Source organism: Manis javanica, chromosome 14, assembly GCF_040802235.1.
Source record: "Manis javanica isolate MJ-LG chromosome 14, MJ_LKY, whole genome shotgun sequence".
In the NCBI taxonomy this organism is placed as follows: domain Eukaryota; kingdom Metazoa; phylum Chordata; class Mammalia; order Pholidota; family Manidae; genus Manis; species Manis javanica.
This window is the reverse complement of record NC_133169.1, coordinates 30879757-30894014: the sequence shown is the minus strand read 5'-3', so window position 1 is coordinate 30894014 and position 14258 is coordinate 30879757.

The following is a 14258-nucleotide window of genomic DNA, read 5'->3' as shown; positions in this document are numbered from 1 at the left end:
TGAACTTTTAGGGGACACAACGCAGCTTATGATGACCAGTACCACTCAGCTTCGAGGGTTCTACCAGTCTGCACTCATGCGTGACTAGGGGGCCCTTGAGTTGCTGAGGACACTTTGCCTCTGCACAACTACTGGGAAGGTTTAGGGGATTTAAAAATTCAAAGATCGCTGATACCCGATTGGTGAAATCTCAGGTCAGAAACTGATTTTGAACAGATGTTTGTGTGGTTTGGGGACCTCGGCTGGGGAAGAAGGCAGAGTGTTGATTGTCCTTTACTTGTTATTTGTGGGGAGTAACAAAGACCAGCTTCACCATCACTCACCTGGGCTTATTCTGCAGGCACGGGTGCCCCAGAGTCTGTAGGTATGAGCAGCACGGGCTGACTTCGCGTGGTCTGTTCATCTCAGTGTCTTTAGCTGACATACACTTTATGTTCACTACAGACATTGCCTGCTTAGTACCTGGGGGACTGGCAACTATGAAAAAAGGGCTGATTTTCATTCAAGTCTGGCTGCGGATGAAGAGGAAGATGGGGTTCACAACCCAGACAGATGTCATTTTGATTATTTTTGTGGGTGTCTGATGACAGCCTGTCTCCTGAGGCTCTGCTGAAACATTTTGAGTATCTCCTTAGCCAACGTTGGGTGGCTGGGGGTTACTGGGTGCATGTGGGTGAGGTGGTGGTGGTTGTGCAGTAAGCAGCCACTGATGGGCATGTTGCTGTAGGGAGCCAGTGGCCTTGCTGCTGTGCCTTCTGGTTGTTGGGTGAGATGCAGAATGAAGGGCCCAGAGATCCGAATGGAGAGGGAGACAGATCATGGGATTAAACTGGGACACCAGCCCAAATGCTGCTGGGCTTATAAATTGTGTTTACTAGAGATGGAATTCCCTGCGGACTATTTGTACAGCAGGAGGGGCGCCATCTATGTGTGAATATGCAGGAGCATCATGCCAGTTGGGTATCTACGGCTAATGTCACTGTGATGGGATTGAATCTGGAGTTGCTGAGAAAGGCCAGATTCCTTGAGCATATGGTGCTGAATCCGACAGACGGACTGGGCATTCCCCAGACATTCCTGGGAAAGCTGAGCTGGTCAAGTCTGGCTCCTGCTGAAATCCTTCACTCTGGGGCTGCCCACCTGGAGGTTGCCTAGTGCTGAGGCTACACATGCCAGTCCTATTTCCATTTCCCTCTTTCCTTCTCATCCATGGTGTTCAGCCTTCCAGGACTGTAGGTCCAGGTTGAGAGAAGTCAGGTGACTGTTCAGACCAGAGATGTCAGTGGTAGCTGAGACATTTGAATTTCTCCAGGCCAATTGTTCATAAGCTGGCTATTCTGAAGGGCAGCTGGGCTATGTGACCTGTGACCTGCTGCTGGCTACCATGACCTCAGGTGCTGGACATTTGTTATGGGACCTGTAAGACCTGAAGACCAACTTGGGGGCTTCTTGGACCATTTGTATGTTACCTGACCGGACCTATTGCTAAGTTGGTGCACACGTTCCAGGCAAGCATTTCACCTGTTTCCGGTCTTCTTGTTCACAAGCAGGGATGTGGTAATGAAGGGTGGCTGCGTGAGGCTGGCGCTCCCGATGCTCTGTCCCACACCCCTTGCTGTCCACCCTGTGTCCCCATACCCTGTTTCACCCTCTTTCCTCTATATCTTAATGTCTCGTTTCTACAGTTCATTATTGCTTTTGGTTTTCTTTTATTTAGTGAGGTTTCCTATTTCATAAGGCTCATTTTCCCTGATGTCCTCAAGCCCTTCCCTGCATCCTCTGAGTGTGCATGGGTGTACATAATCATGTGCACGTGAGTGTGCACAGGTGTGTGTGAGTGCATGTAAGTGTGCATGGGCATGGGTGTGAGTGCACAGGAAGGCGGGCGTTGCTCTGCTTGTTTATTCCTCTATGGAGGGCGGGTTTTCCAGGAAGTGCCCGGTGTCTCTGGGTTCTGAATTGGGCAGAACCTGCCAGTTTAGATTTTCTGGACTCTGAAGAAAGAAGAGGGCAGATTAGATTAGATTAGAGCTGTGTGTGTCCTTTGCGAGATAAGAGGCCCAGCTGTGGGTGTAGGAGAGTCTCAACTGGGGCGTTAAGGCCGAGGCAGCCACGGGGCACTTTGGAGCTAAACAGCTTCGTTTGTGACACTCTCCAGGCAGCTGGGACACTTCACAGTGGATGTGGCCCAGGTGCTGCCCACAGTAAGGACCTTTAGGGGGAACCTTATGTCAAAGAGGTAAACTCAGCTCCTTCGATTAAAGAAAAATTATATTTTATGCTTCCTTCAGAGAAACATCAAAGTATATTAAAAGTAAATCAAAGGAAGAAAAGGCTAAACTCAGTAAAGGTGGCCTGTAAAGTTGACATCTATCACTACATAGCAGTATACCTTGTTTCTCATATATTTTAAGAGTTAAATGGCAAGCATCAGGTGATAGAATATTCATGATCTCAGATCAAGAGTAACAGGAGCGATCATTCACCAGTGCTACCAAACAATTAAAGCATTTTAATGGAGAAAATTCTCCCAATTGGGTGTTAAACAATAGACCTTGAGCTACATAACAGTAATATGAGAAAAGATGAGTATCTTAATATATGAATTATGTTTGTATAGATATGTTTATTTATATGAAATAAATGATAGTGTGCATATCTATATACATATATATGTATATATACATATATATATATATATATATATATAGAGAGAGAGAGAGAGAGAGAGAGAGAGAGAGAGAGAGACTGTCATTAACTTTTGGGAAAATTGCCAGTGGGTTAATATATAAACAAAGGGCTTGAACAAGAGTGAAGGCTCTCAGCCCCTCTCCGCCTTGACCTGTGAGGGACTTGCTAATACCGGGCTCTCAGTGTCTGAGGACAGTGGGCCACTGTTCAGAACCTGCAGTGAAGCCTTCTGTGCTGGGTGGGTCTTCACAGGAGAGGCAAAGCCAGCAGGTGGGGAGGACAGGGCGTGGGGCAGGGCCCCCTGCAGACCACGCTTTCCCCAGAACGGCCCGCTTGGGTCCGGCTCTGCTGTCTGCAGCCTCCCAGCTCCTGGCCCTGAGGCACCTCTACCCATAAGTGCCCCCCCACCCCAGGCCACGTTGGATCTCCGTCCAGATGGCGAAGAGGCCGCTGTCTCCTCCTGGGGTAGCTCTGGCTTTGCCCAGAGGTGCCCGATCTAGTGCTGCCTGTGGCTCATCCTGGCCCCAGACGCCTTTGGGCTCAGGGAGTGGGTGGCGACTCTCCTTGGGTGTCCTCCCATCTCCCTTCGTGGGAGGGCCCTGTCAGGCCTCAGGGACTCCAGGGAAGGCCAACCGCTTCCTCCACCTGTAGGGGTGGTGGAGTTTCTGACTCAGGGACCCAGGGTTTCAGAGCTCACACACACTTTCCGCTCCTCGGGCCGGAGAACACGGTGCCTAGGAGCATGGCGCTCAGGGGCTTGGCCTGTCCCTTCACAGTGAGCTGTGCCTGGGCCGGGGAAGGGCCCCCCTCGACGCCCCCATCTCCAGGGTCATGCACGGCAGCAAACGGAGCTCTGAAACCCCGCACACTGACCCAGGGCCAGGAAGGCAGGTGGGCACACACGGCCAGCCTCCTGGTGCCCCCGGCGTTCTCTGGCACCTGGGAGCGTGGCCAGGGGCGAGCTCCCCCAAACCTGCTCTCCTTCGGGAACAAGGCCCGTGCCCTGCCTGACCCTCTGCTGCCTGCCGTCTCCCACCTTTGCCCACACCTGGGCACTGCCGCCTGAATCTTGCGGCCGATGTGGGGCTGGGGGCTGGCCCCGTGCAGAACCCAGAGGGTTGGGTTGCCCTCCCTCAGGGCCCACTGCCCACCAGGACTGGGGCATGGTCCCTGCTCCCGTCCCTCCCGGAGTGCTCAGCCTTGCAGGGGGCTGCGCTCCCGCCCTGAACTCTGCAGGCACTCTGGCCTCCTGTCACCCTGCCCTTGTTGGGCCCAGTCTGGCGTCCCGGTACATCACGGGCCTTCCGGGGGCCCCTCTGACTGAGGCCCCTGGGAACCTGGGCTCAGGCATCTGATTCCTCCGCCCAGCCTCAGGGAGGGGCTTCCAGGGGCTCCCCACCCCGGGCCGGAAGTCTCCCTCCAGCCCGAGGCTCCCTCAGGGCCCCAGGCAGGACCAGAGCACCTGTGGAGAAAGGGGCTGCTGTCCACCAGTCGGCCTGGCATGGTCTGGGGTGGGGTCTATCTGACCCCCGGAATCATCCCGGGACCTAGTCTGGAAGCAAATGCTCCACACAAATGCTGCCTTATCTTGGAGGGCCAAGAGAATGAACATGGAGGTGCTGGGTGGAGCAGAAGCTGCTCTCAGTGCAGAGCACACCTAGGAAGCAGGCCGGGTCCCACGCCCACCGAGGGCCAGAGGGGCAGGGGTGTGGCTCCCAGGGGTGTGGGCTGCGCCGGAGAGGGTGGGTCCCTTCGGAACTGCACCCAGGAGCAGGGCTGGTGGGGCTAATTCCCTGACATGGCTGTTCTCTGGGACATGCGCAGAGTGTCATTTCTGGTTAGAATGAGCACAGTGACCTGAGAGGGGGTCTTGCAGGGCCCTCAGATGGCTGAAGCCCAGGGGTGCACAGAGGGCACGACTGGGGTAAGGGACACGGGACACTCCCATGCTTCAGGTGTTGCTGCCACTTCTCTTTTTCTCAGGGGAGCGTGCCCCCTAGGGGCCTCTGGCGTCCTCTCTACAGTGACCACACCCTGACCGGCACACCGAGAAGCAGGAAACTGGCACACAGTTGGGTGTCCCAGGCCCAGTGTCATACTTTGCTCTCCATGGAGATGTGTGACCGGGCCATGTTTTCCCAGCAGCCAGAATAAAACCAGCTCGTTCCACCTGACTGCCCCGCCTTACCTGAGCCCAGGCTGTGCTTCAAGCTCCAGGTTATGGTGTGAACCAGGCAGTGCGGGGGATTATGGGATGGAAGCAGGTGGCTGGATTTAACCAGGGAGGGCCTCGACTACCACCACATCCTCCTGGCCTCACACCTTCTGCTATAATCCTGCTTATCTCCAGCCACCTCCACTGGTCAGGAGTTCAAGGCAGGCTATGCTAGGAACTGACAGGTTTAATGGGCCAGGAAGATAAGAGAACCATAAAAGGTGTAGCCTTGGGCCGTGCCTCCCTCAAGGGCATGGGAAAGGGCTGGCGCTTCTGCTCTTCCCAGAAGTGAGTGGCAGCCCTGTCGATGTGGATCCTGTGGGGGGTGGCACCTGTGCACCCTTCGCATAAAAAGCTAAACAGTATAGGATTACAGTTTTAACAAATTTAGGTGCAATTTGACTGACGGATGGAGTGGTAGCAGGTACACTTCGTGAATGTGTCAGACTCCAGGCTCCAGCAGGGGCAGCCCGGGATCCAGGAGGGCAAAGAACATTCATGTGCAGATGTCATGACCTCAGCAGGGTCTAGGGGTGGTGCCGTCGGAAGGAAATGCTAGGTGTGCACTCAGCTCACAATCTGGTTCTCAGATGCTCACACCCACACTGACTTGTGAAGGCAAATTCTGGCGTGCTAAGACCCCCCACCCCTTAAGATCCAATTACCAACGCAGAACACACCCTACCCCTACTCCTTAAAAACATGTTTCCTCACCCACGAGCTGCTGCTCCCTCTCTGTGGGGGCAGCCACTTTCTCTTTCAGATAATAAAATCTCTTGTGTAGGCCCATGTCTCTTGAGTCATTCTGGGGTAAGGAGGGTCACGGCAACATACCCTTTTCAATGTGTACACAGCATTTCAAGAAGTCGGCAGGTTAACTGCTCCCGTTCTGCCAAGTGCAAACTGGTGCCCACTTTTGGTCACAGGCTGTAATAGGTGGGGTCTCCGTGCTCACCCTGCAGTGAGCCCTCACGTTCTCTGCAGGAAGCAGGCGTCACTATTTCCCTGCACAGAGCAGGAAAGGTGGCTCTGAACAGTGGAACCTTGAGCCCAGGTTCCCACAAAGCTCAGGCCGGGAGAGGAAATGCCTTGTCCCAAAGCACGTCCTCACTGCAATGAGCAAGGCTCTTGCCCTGAAAAACAACCTTTCCTCACCTTAAAACTGTGTTCTGTATGCTCTCCTTTCATCCCTGCCACTTGTTTTATGACTAGAAGCCTGTGCCCCTTCACCCCCTGCCACCCGACAACCGTGGCTTGTGCTCTGTGTCTGAGTCTGTAGCTGCAGGGATGTGTGGTGTTTGGTCATTTGCTCCTTTTTCTCTCTTTAACGAAAGTAGCAACATTTTTATCTGGTATTTAAGGTTGTGAGAGAGACTAAGCAGGAGAAACTTGGAATGAGGTTGGACACAGTTCTTAAGGCACTATATATTTTTAAAATTACATATTAATATATATATTTTATTATGTGTCATATATATATTTGTCTCTGGTGATTATGGGAAGTAAGACCTGGGATTCAAAGTATCAAATAGGCTTTGTCATTTCCTGAAAACCTGCCGTCAGGAAGGAAAAGGTGGGGACCCCAATGGTTACCTGGGCCTCCCACAGTGGCGGTGTGGGCTCTTTCTTAGATCCCTGGGAGGGCTTGCAGGATGTAGGTGCACCTGGGGCTCATGGAGCTCCACGAGGCAGGGAGGCTGGATTTCCTTCCCGAGTCAGCAACATTCAAATGCACTTAGAAAGGAGCATTAAGGACACAATTAGAAAGAATGTCAGAGACCATCTAGCAAATTCTGGCTCTGTCATTCTGTTGGAGAACTTGTGTGTTGTGGGGCTGGACAGAGGCCAACGTGGTGGGGTCTGGCTCTGAGAGGAGGTAAATTGAGAATTGGGAAGTGGGGGTCCCTGGCTGTGGGGCTACTTGCCACTGTGTATGACAGGCTCGGTACCTTCTAGTGTGTGGAGAGCCCTGTCCACTCCCAGGAGGTGATTTCTGCATCTTGGTGAGAACATCCTATTTCAGCCATGGAGGGAACTCGGACACCGTTCACATCCAAGCAAGAAGGAAACTTCCCGTGTGGACCCTTTCTAGGGAAGGAAAATCCTTCCCCTGGGGCCCTGGAGGGATAAGAGGCAGCATCTTTCTCATCTCTGTCCCCAGGGAGAGGCACAGTGGGGTAGGTCCAGGGCTGGACAAATTTTCACTTTGCTGAATGAAGAAACACATGGGTGAATGGCAGCCCTGCTCAGAGTGTGGCGGCTGCATGCAGACCTAGGCCTGACCATCCACTCTCCCGGGACTTCTGCAGGGCCCCATGCCTCTGTGCTCAGCCCCAAAGAGCCCCCTTTCCACCTGCATCCTCGCTCCTTGGGCTTCTGCACTGTGGGTAAGAATGACCAGATGGCCCCTTTCTTCTTAAGGCTGGAAGGGTGAGGTGGACAACACAGAAGAGGGATGCCCTCTTAGGGGAGGCCAGGTCCTGCTCCAAGAACTCTGAGGGGCTCTGCAGTGTTGGGGATCCCTGATCAGCCTTGGGCTGTGGGCAGCTGTGGGGATGGTCCTGAGTCAGAGGTGGTGGGCCAGCACAGTGCCAGGGGCTGGCTGGGGCCTGCTGTGGTCCTTGGGGAGGGACTGTGGCCCAACTGAGCCCACTCAGCCCACACAGAGTGGGCTTCACAGCATCTTGACTCTCAGGAATGTTCTGCTATTAAAAACACCAACTATGAATCTTGACAGCTTTCATTCCTGAATTTCTTTGTGAGTGATTTTTTAATTTCCTTTCCATAGAGAGTTATCTACGTATAAGGTGCTTTCTGAACAGATGAAATGATAACTGCTTCAACCACAAACAAGAATTAAAGATGTCAGGTCCTCTTGCCAGGCCCCTGCCCGCTCTCCTGGGCATGAAGGTTGGAGGGAGATGGTGCGTGGGGCAGGAAGATGCTGTGTGCTGAAAGGTGGCAGAGTTCCACTGCTGAGGGCGCCTTCTATCAGCTTGCATCCTTGGGTAGTGCTGCCCTGCCCAGATGGGGCTGGGCCTGTGGTATGTTGGGAGGTGGCAGGACTGAAACTCCAGGGAGAATGCCGGCTGTCCCGGGTCAGCATCAACCTTGCTGAGGTGTTATGCTGCCATTCTAACAAATGCTGACCCACCTTCCCTTTGCTGTTCATTCCATGGACCAAACTGGCTGTGCACGTGGGCACCACTCTCTGGCACAGAGGAAACTCCTTCGGGGGTCTGCTTCTGGGCTGGGCAGCTCTTACAGTCTGTCCAGGAGAAAGGCTGCTCTCGAAGCTCACGTGTCCTCAGGACCCCAGCAAGGCTACGGGACAATCTGAGTACAAGCACCAGGGGTGCAGAGACAAGCTGTGTGACCAAGGAGACCCCCATGTGAGTGCCAGCACAGTTTTGCTCTCTCCTCCCAGCCCTGCCTGAATCTGTGGCCTGAATCGCTGCTTTCTAAGGATCTTTCTATGACCTGCCTCTGCTTCTGAGCCACCCACTGACAGCATTTCCTCCTGGGAAGGGTGCATGCATGCCTTCCTCCTGCGTGGGAGGCTGACAGCTGGGTGGCTGGCACTGGTCCTGGGGATGGCTCTGAGTGTGAGTCTGGATGTTTAGACTTTTTGCATCTCCATTCAAGCTGCAAAACCATCTTTCCTCTCCTGTTTAATTCCTCAGTTCCCTAATCGTATTTTCTTAAATTGCAGATTATCTTTGCTCCATTGTCTAGACACATTTCTCCAGCTGGGACAGACAAAGGTGATTCAGGAAAGGAGAAGATAACACCAAGTTCCTTTAAGATCCTTTGGCTACATCCTTCTGCCCAATACCCTCTCCCCTGCACCCTCCATGCCAACCTAGTTGTATACGATTTCGATTTTGGGGAGAGGAATCCTGGCATAACCATGACCTTGAGGGTAAGAACAATCGGCTCCTTTATCAGTTTATTCTTTGAGATGAAATTTTTCTCTCTTCATTCAGTGCCTGGGAAGCCCTCAGAGCCTAACAGTGCTCAGCATCACCCCTGCTATGATGTGTGTGGCATCCCTTGTGACCCGGTTCCCCTCGCCAGCACTGGTGCAGAGACAAAGTGTGTTAAGGCTATTGGCACAGGTATGGCTATTTCCCCAAGCTTTTTGGCATTCATCTTCTTAAAGGGTGGAGTGTGTTAGCCATCTATCACTGGGCAATGGGTTATTCCAAAATTTAGGAGCTTAAAACGACTCACAACTCCTATTTTCTGGTGTCCCCCCAGACAGAGGCTCTGCTTCGGACACCACTCACGTGGTGGGGGCTTGGCTGATGTCCATGTGTGCAAGGGAGGCAGGCGGGCTAGGACGTGGGCAAGGAGAGACAAAAGAAAGCGTGGGCTGATCCTGGATGTTTCTCCTCGCCAATGGTCCTAAACTTATTATTTCTGCCATGGGCTGTGCTACTGAAAAAGCAGCTTTGATAGGCAGAATAGATATGAACGGGTGGAAAGAGAATAAGGCCAGTAAAGCCCACTAGAAGAGACTCAACTCAGATAAAACTTTTCAACCTTTCAAGATGCCGCCTCTCTGAGGACACCCAAAATTTCTCTCTCTTTAAGTGTGTAACTTCAAATAAAACTTTTACTCTGTTTCACAACGGTGTCTCTGCCCTTCAATTCTTTGTTGCTTCTGGGACAAAAATGAGGAAAATAAACAACTGTCCCAATGTATTTGGTGCTGCAACTTGGATTTCCACTCCCAGTAAGCTGCATGTGCCTCACCCCCTGGCTGGAGACACTAACTCACCATCTACCTCTTCTCTCTTCCTTCTCTTTTGTGGACCAAAAACAGCTGCACCCTGGGCACAGGTGGAACAGCAAAAGCCACAGGGTGCTCGCTGGAAGACTCCCGTGACAGGCTAAGTTGGTTGTGGACCAGGGAAGATTGCATTAGGCATACTGCCAACTGCAAAACAGTGTCCACACAACAGAGGCACATTGCAAAAGCACCCACGTCCAACCCCGCGGCAAAGCTGCAAGCAGGGTTTAATATGTCCATGCAGAGACTTCCTTTTCTGTGTTTTCAGATTTTTCCTATTTGCTGCGTTTCTTTTTTCCCTCCTCCAAACTTTTTGTGTTATCTGCTGGTCAGCTAATTGGGGGTCCCCCAGAGACCCCCATCTCGTGGTCCCTCAGCTGTGAGATGCCCACCAGACCCGGCTGGAGGCAACACCACTTGTGCCCGCCTTGTGGGGAACCCCTCCCTGGGAGGTGAGTCATGATTGGGTCCTGGGGAATGTCACCCAGAGCAGCCAGATTACTCCCTTTACTCTCCTCTTCTCCAATGGCTCCCTGCAGGGGCTAAGAGCCTTCTCACTCTCTTTTATTCTATGATCCTTTGTCCCTTTTGCACTGAGTTTTTTCCATTGTCATGTCTGCTCGATTTTCCATTTAGAGGTTAACAGATTTCCCAGGGAGTGCCTGTGCTGGTGGCTACTGGCTCTGGGCTCCAGCACAGCTCCAGGGCTGTGACAACTGGCTGTGGGCCTGTGGTGCAGCAGTGGCCCAGGTGTCCCCTCCAGGCAAGCTCTGTACCTGTGGCTGCCAGCTCTGGGCTCACACAGCAGCGGCCTGGATGCCCTCTCTGGTGGATCCACACCCACAGTGCGCGAAAGCCCAGATGTACTCTGGCTGGTGTCCCGGGAATTGGCATGTGTGCCTGAACCCTGCTCCCTGTGGTGCTATCAATGTGGGGAAGGAATTCAATGGCTCTCACCAGCTCCTCCAATCCTGGAGAGTTCTGGCAGTTCCCTACCAAACGGTGGGCGTTTTCATCCTAAAAATCAGGTTTTCACTTACAGTCTTGATATATTTTACAGCTCAGCCCCTTTAATGTGCCCCAGGTAGGGGATTTGCGTCTGGGTCCTTCTGGGATATCCCTCCCCACTGAGGTCACAACGCCAGGGGTGGGTTCCTTCTGTTGTCTCCATGTATCCTGCTGTCTTTTGTGTGTGGTCTGTCTGTTCACTCAGCCTGTTCTTCCTCTGGATGAACTGCTCTGTGTGTAGGCAGATTCAGTGTGTAGATAGGAGAAGGTGGGTTTGGGGTCTTTCTCCACTGCCATCTTCCTCTTTCCTTCCCTATATGCCATTGCATTTGTATATCCTAGTCTTTAATGTCTGGATCCCGAAAGAGGAAAAGCAAAAAATGGAGTGGCTACAAAAGGGCACTGGCTTCTTGAATCTCCTTGCAGTCCCTGGAGCCGGAGGGGGTGGGTGGCTTGCAAGATGCAGGGAAGTGCTGCAAAAGCCATTGCCTGCCTCTCTGCACCTGTGATCAGACGCAGCCATCAGCAGTCAGAGCACAGTAAGGTGATGTGCAATAGGTGTACCTGTACTGATTTGTCTTATGGAAAGTTTCGGTGTCAGCATAGGTTCTTGTATCTCTGTAGTAAGATCACACATTAATTTTTGGAGATTCAAATTTATCTTATGCACGTGCTGTGTACCATCAATGAGAAAACATAAATTACATGTATGTTTTGGGTCTTTGATTATTAAATGTTTGGCAAGTATTCCTTTTATTTCAAGGAAATCTTGAATTGGAGCTAACAGTATGGTAAGTGTGGAGAAAGTGAAGGTTCCTGTGGCTGGGATTCTCACCTGGTCCTGGTCAACTTGCTTACTGCACACGTGTGGACAATATGTTGTTACTGATTCTATATAAAGAGCTCCACCCAGTGCTCTGGGCTGCAGGGCTTCAGGAGAGCCTAGGCTGGAGTGGGGGCAGCACCGAGGACAGAGACTGAGATGGCTGTGGGGACGGAGAGGCCTAGAGGTGGAGACCACCTTGCTGCATGCAGACTCGCTCTGAATGGACAGGATTCTAGTGTTTGACCTGCCACCATGGGAATAAAGTTGGGTAAACACCCATTCACCTCAAGAACATTCCATTTTTTGGTCTCATTGAATCCATAGTGAACTTGTCCGGAGATGAAACGCATTGGCAAGATAGTAAGTTTTTGTAAAACTCTTCTGTGATTCACTTAACAAGTGCTGACAAAGAACACAAAGATCACTAATATACCATATTCTGTTTCCTTTAGCAGTTCCATAAGCTGGTGATGATTCATGGCATATGCATATATAAACTCACTGATTTTAAAAACTGTTCGTGATGCTTTTCATAGAGGCTGCTTCATAAAATGAAGCAAAAATACTTCAGCAGAATGAAGCAGTAAGAGAAACACCTACCTGTGGTTTTAAAATCCCAATAAATTCAGATTTTTGACCTAATATAGCTGGAGCACCATTCAGTATGTTAGAAACTAATTTAATTATATTTAACTGAAATTTTTCTCTGGCAGATGCCTATGCCATGAGTGTGATTTTTGGGTTATGAATGGCCATTTCATCATGAACATGGAAGCCCTCTGAGACAAAGTGTGCTGATGTGGTCCGTGCTGGATGCTGCGTGACTCCCTAAGGCTGAAGTAGACTTGCAACTTTCAAACTACGTCAACTGACATTTGGTAACTGAGCATGTACTTTTTGTAAGATAAGAGTTTTAGTCTTTTCCTTGTACCTCAGTGTGTTTGTGAACAGTAGCTGAAAATTAGAATCATTTTTGGGAAGTAAAAATAAATTCAGCAAAGGACAAAGTGCGGGGTAGGTGGGCACGGCCAGTCCTAAGCCAGATAACTGAATCCAATCTCAGGTGGTCGGTGTGATGAGCATTCTGATTTACATCTGATGAGTGGGCAGGGCGAGACCCGCAGAGATGACCCCCCAACTTCAGACGGCACCTGCTGGCAGTGAGAGGGACCCCCTTCCATCATGGATGCAGCGGGCCTGTGCTAGGGCCACGCGTCCACGGTGCTCACCGCCGCCGGCACTTCTGTCACTCACAGAGATGTCCAGCCAGGTGGCTGTGTTTCCTGACCCTTTCCTCCTTCCCTCTCCTATGCTAACCTCAGCTGCTGCGCCTTGGCCTCTGCCCGCATTCCCACCACGTGCCCACTGCAGCTAGCCCTGCTGGCAAACAGTGCAGCTCTCCTCCGAGTTCATCTAAGACCCAGGTCTTCCCCCAGGCAAATCCAGACCTCCCACTTACAGTTTGTGTCCAAAGTGATCCCTTGGGGCTGCTGGAGCCCAGGTATCACTCTTATTCCTGCCTCTTGGATTGCTCTCTCTGTGTTCCACCTGTGCAGGTCCTCGTTTTCTAAAGGGCCCAGATCTCCGCAGAGCCAGGAGCCGATGCTGAGTGACTCTGGTCCTGACCCGCTTCAGGTGACTTAGGTGCACAATAAGTACACCTGGCCGGAGGAGTAAATAAACGAGCATTTTAATTTACCTTTGGATAAGTATATCAGCAGACATAAAAGAATACACAAACAAAAAATGCATGTTTAATTCATCCGTGAGATGGCTGGGCCCTTGCGGGGGATCAATGAGGCAGCTTCTCCAGGAAGAGAACAAAGAAGATCGGAGTTGGGGTCTGACCCTGGCACCGTTTCTGATGGCTGATTTGTAAATTTTACTGTCATTAGCTATTGGAAAACCCATATAAGTTACTGTCTCTGCACAGTTCTGCTTCTATGCATCTCTTCATTTCAACAGCTATGTCTTTAAGACCTGTAAAAAACCACAGTGAGAATTCCGCTCTCCTCCCGCTCTCCTCCCCCATCCTTATTCTCCCCCTTTGCCCACCCAGACTGGGCTGGAGTGACATGAGGCAGGCCACACTTGCGTGAACGTCACACAGCACAGCTCTTTCTAGCAGAGGCAATGGGCTGTCACGCTGTCCTGCAACGCAGGGCCTCCAAGTCCCCTCACAACCTATCCCATTCATACCAGTGTATTTTCTAAACCTTCTCTAAGTTAATTGTTTCCAATCCCTAGTTTCACCTGGGGGTCTGGCACGTTCTTACAGACACGTCATGCACGTGGTAGTGAGGACTTGTTCCTCATACTGGTCCTCAAACGACTCTGTTAGGCACGTCCAAGCATGTTGCTGGTAGAGATTTGGGCGGTTGTGTTTCAGCTATGTACACTGGTCATGACTTTAAGGACATAAATCTAACCTCCTCTTAACTCTTGGAATGAGTTGTCTTTTAAGAAATAGCAAATAGACAGAGGAAAGCTGTCACCCTGACTGCTCCCTGCCTTGCTCCAAGCGGCCGCAGCTCTGTGCTCTTGGTGAATGCTTCCTCAGGCTGGTACAGCCAGTGGCTGCCATCTTAAAGCAAAGAATCACTATGTTGTGCAAATTACAGAAGTGGGAACATAAGAGACCAGATCGACCAACACTAGTTTCTGCAGCCACCTCGCTGATGATGGACTCCCAGAAGGCCAAGCCCCCGGGGTCAGCAGGCACA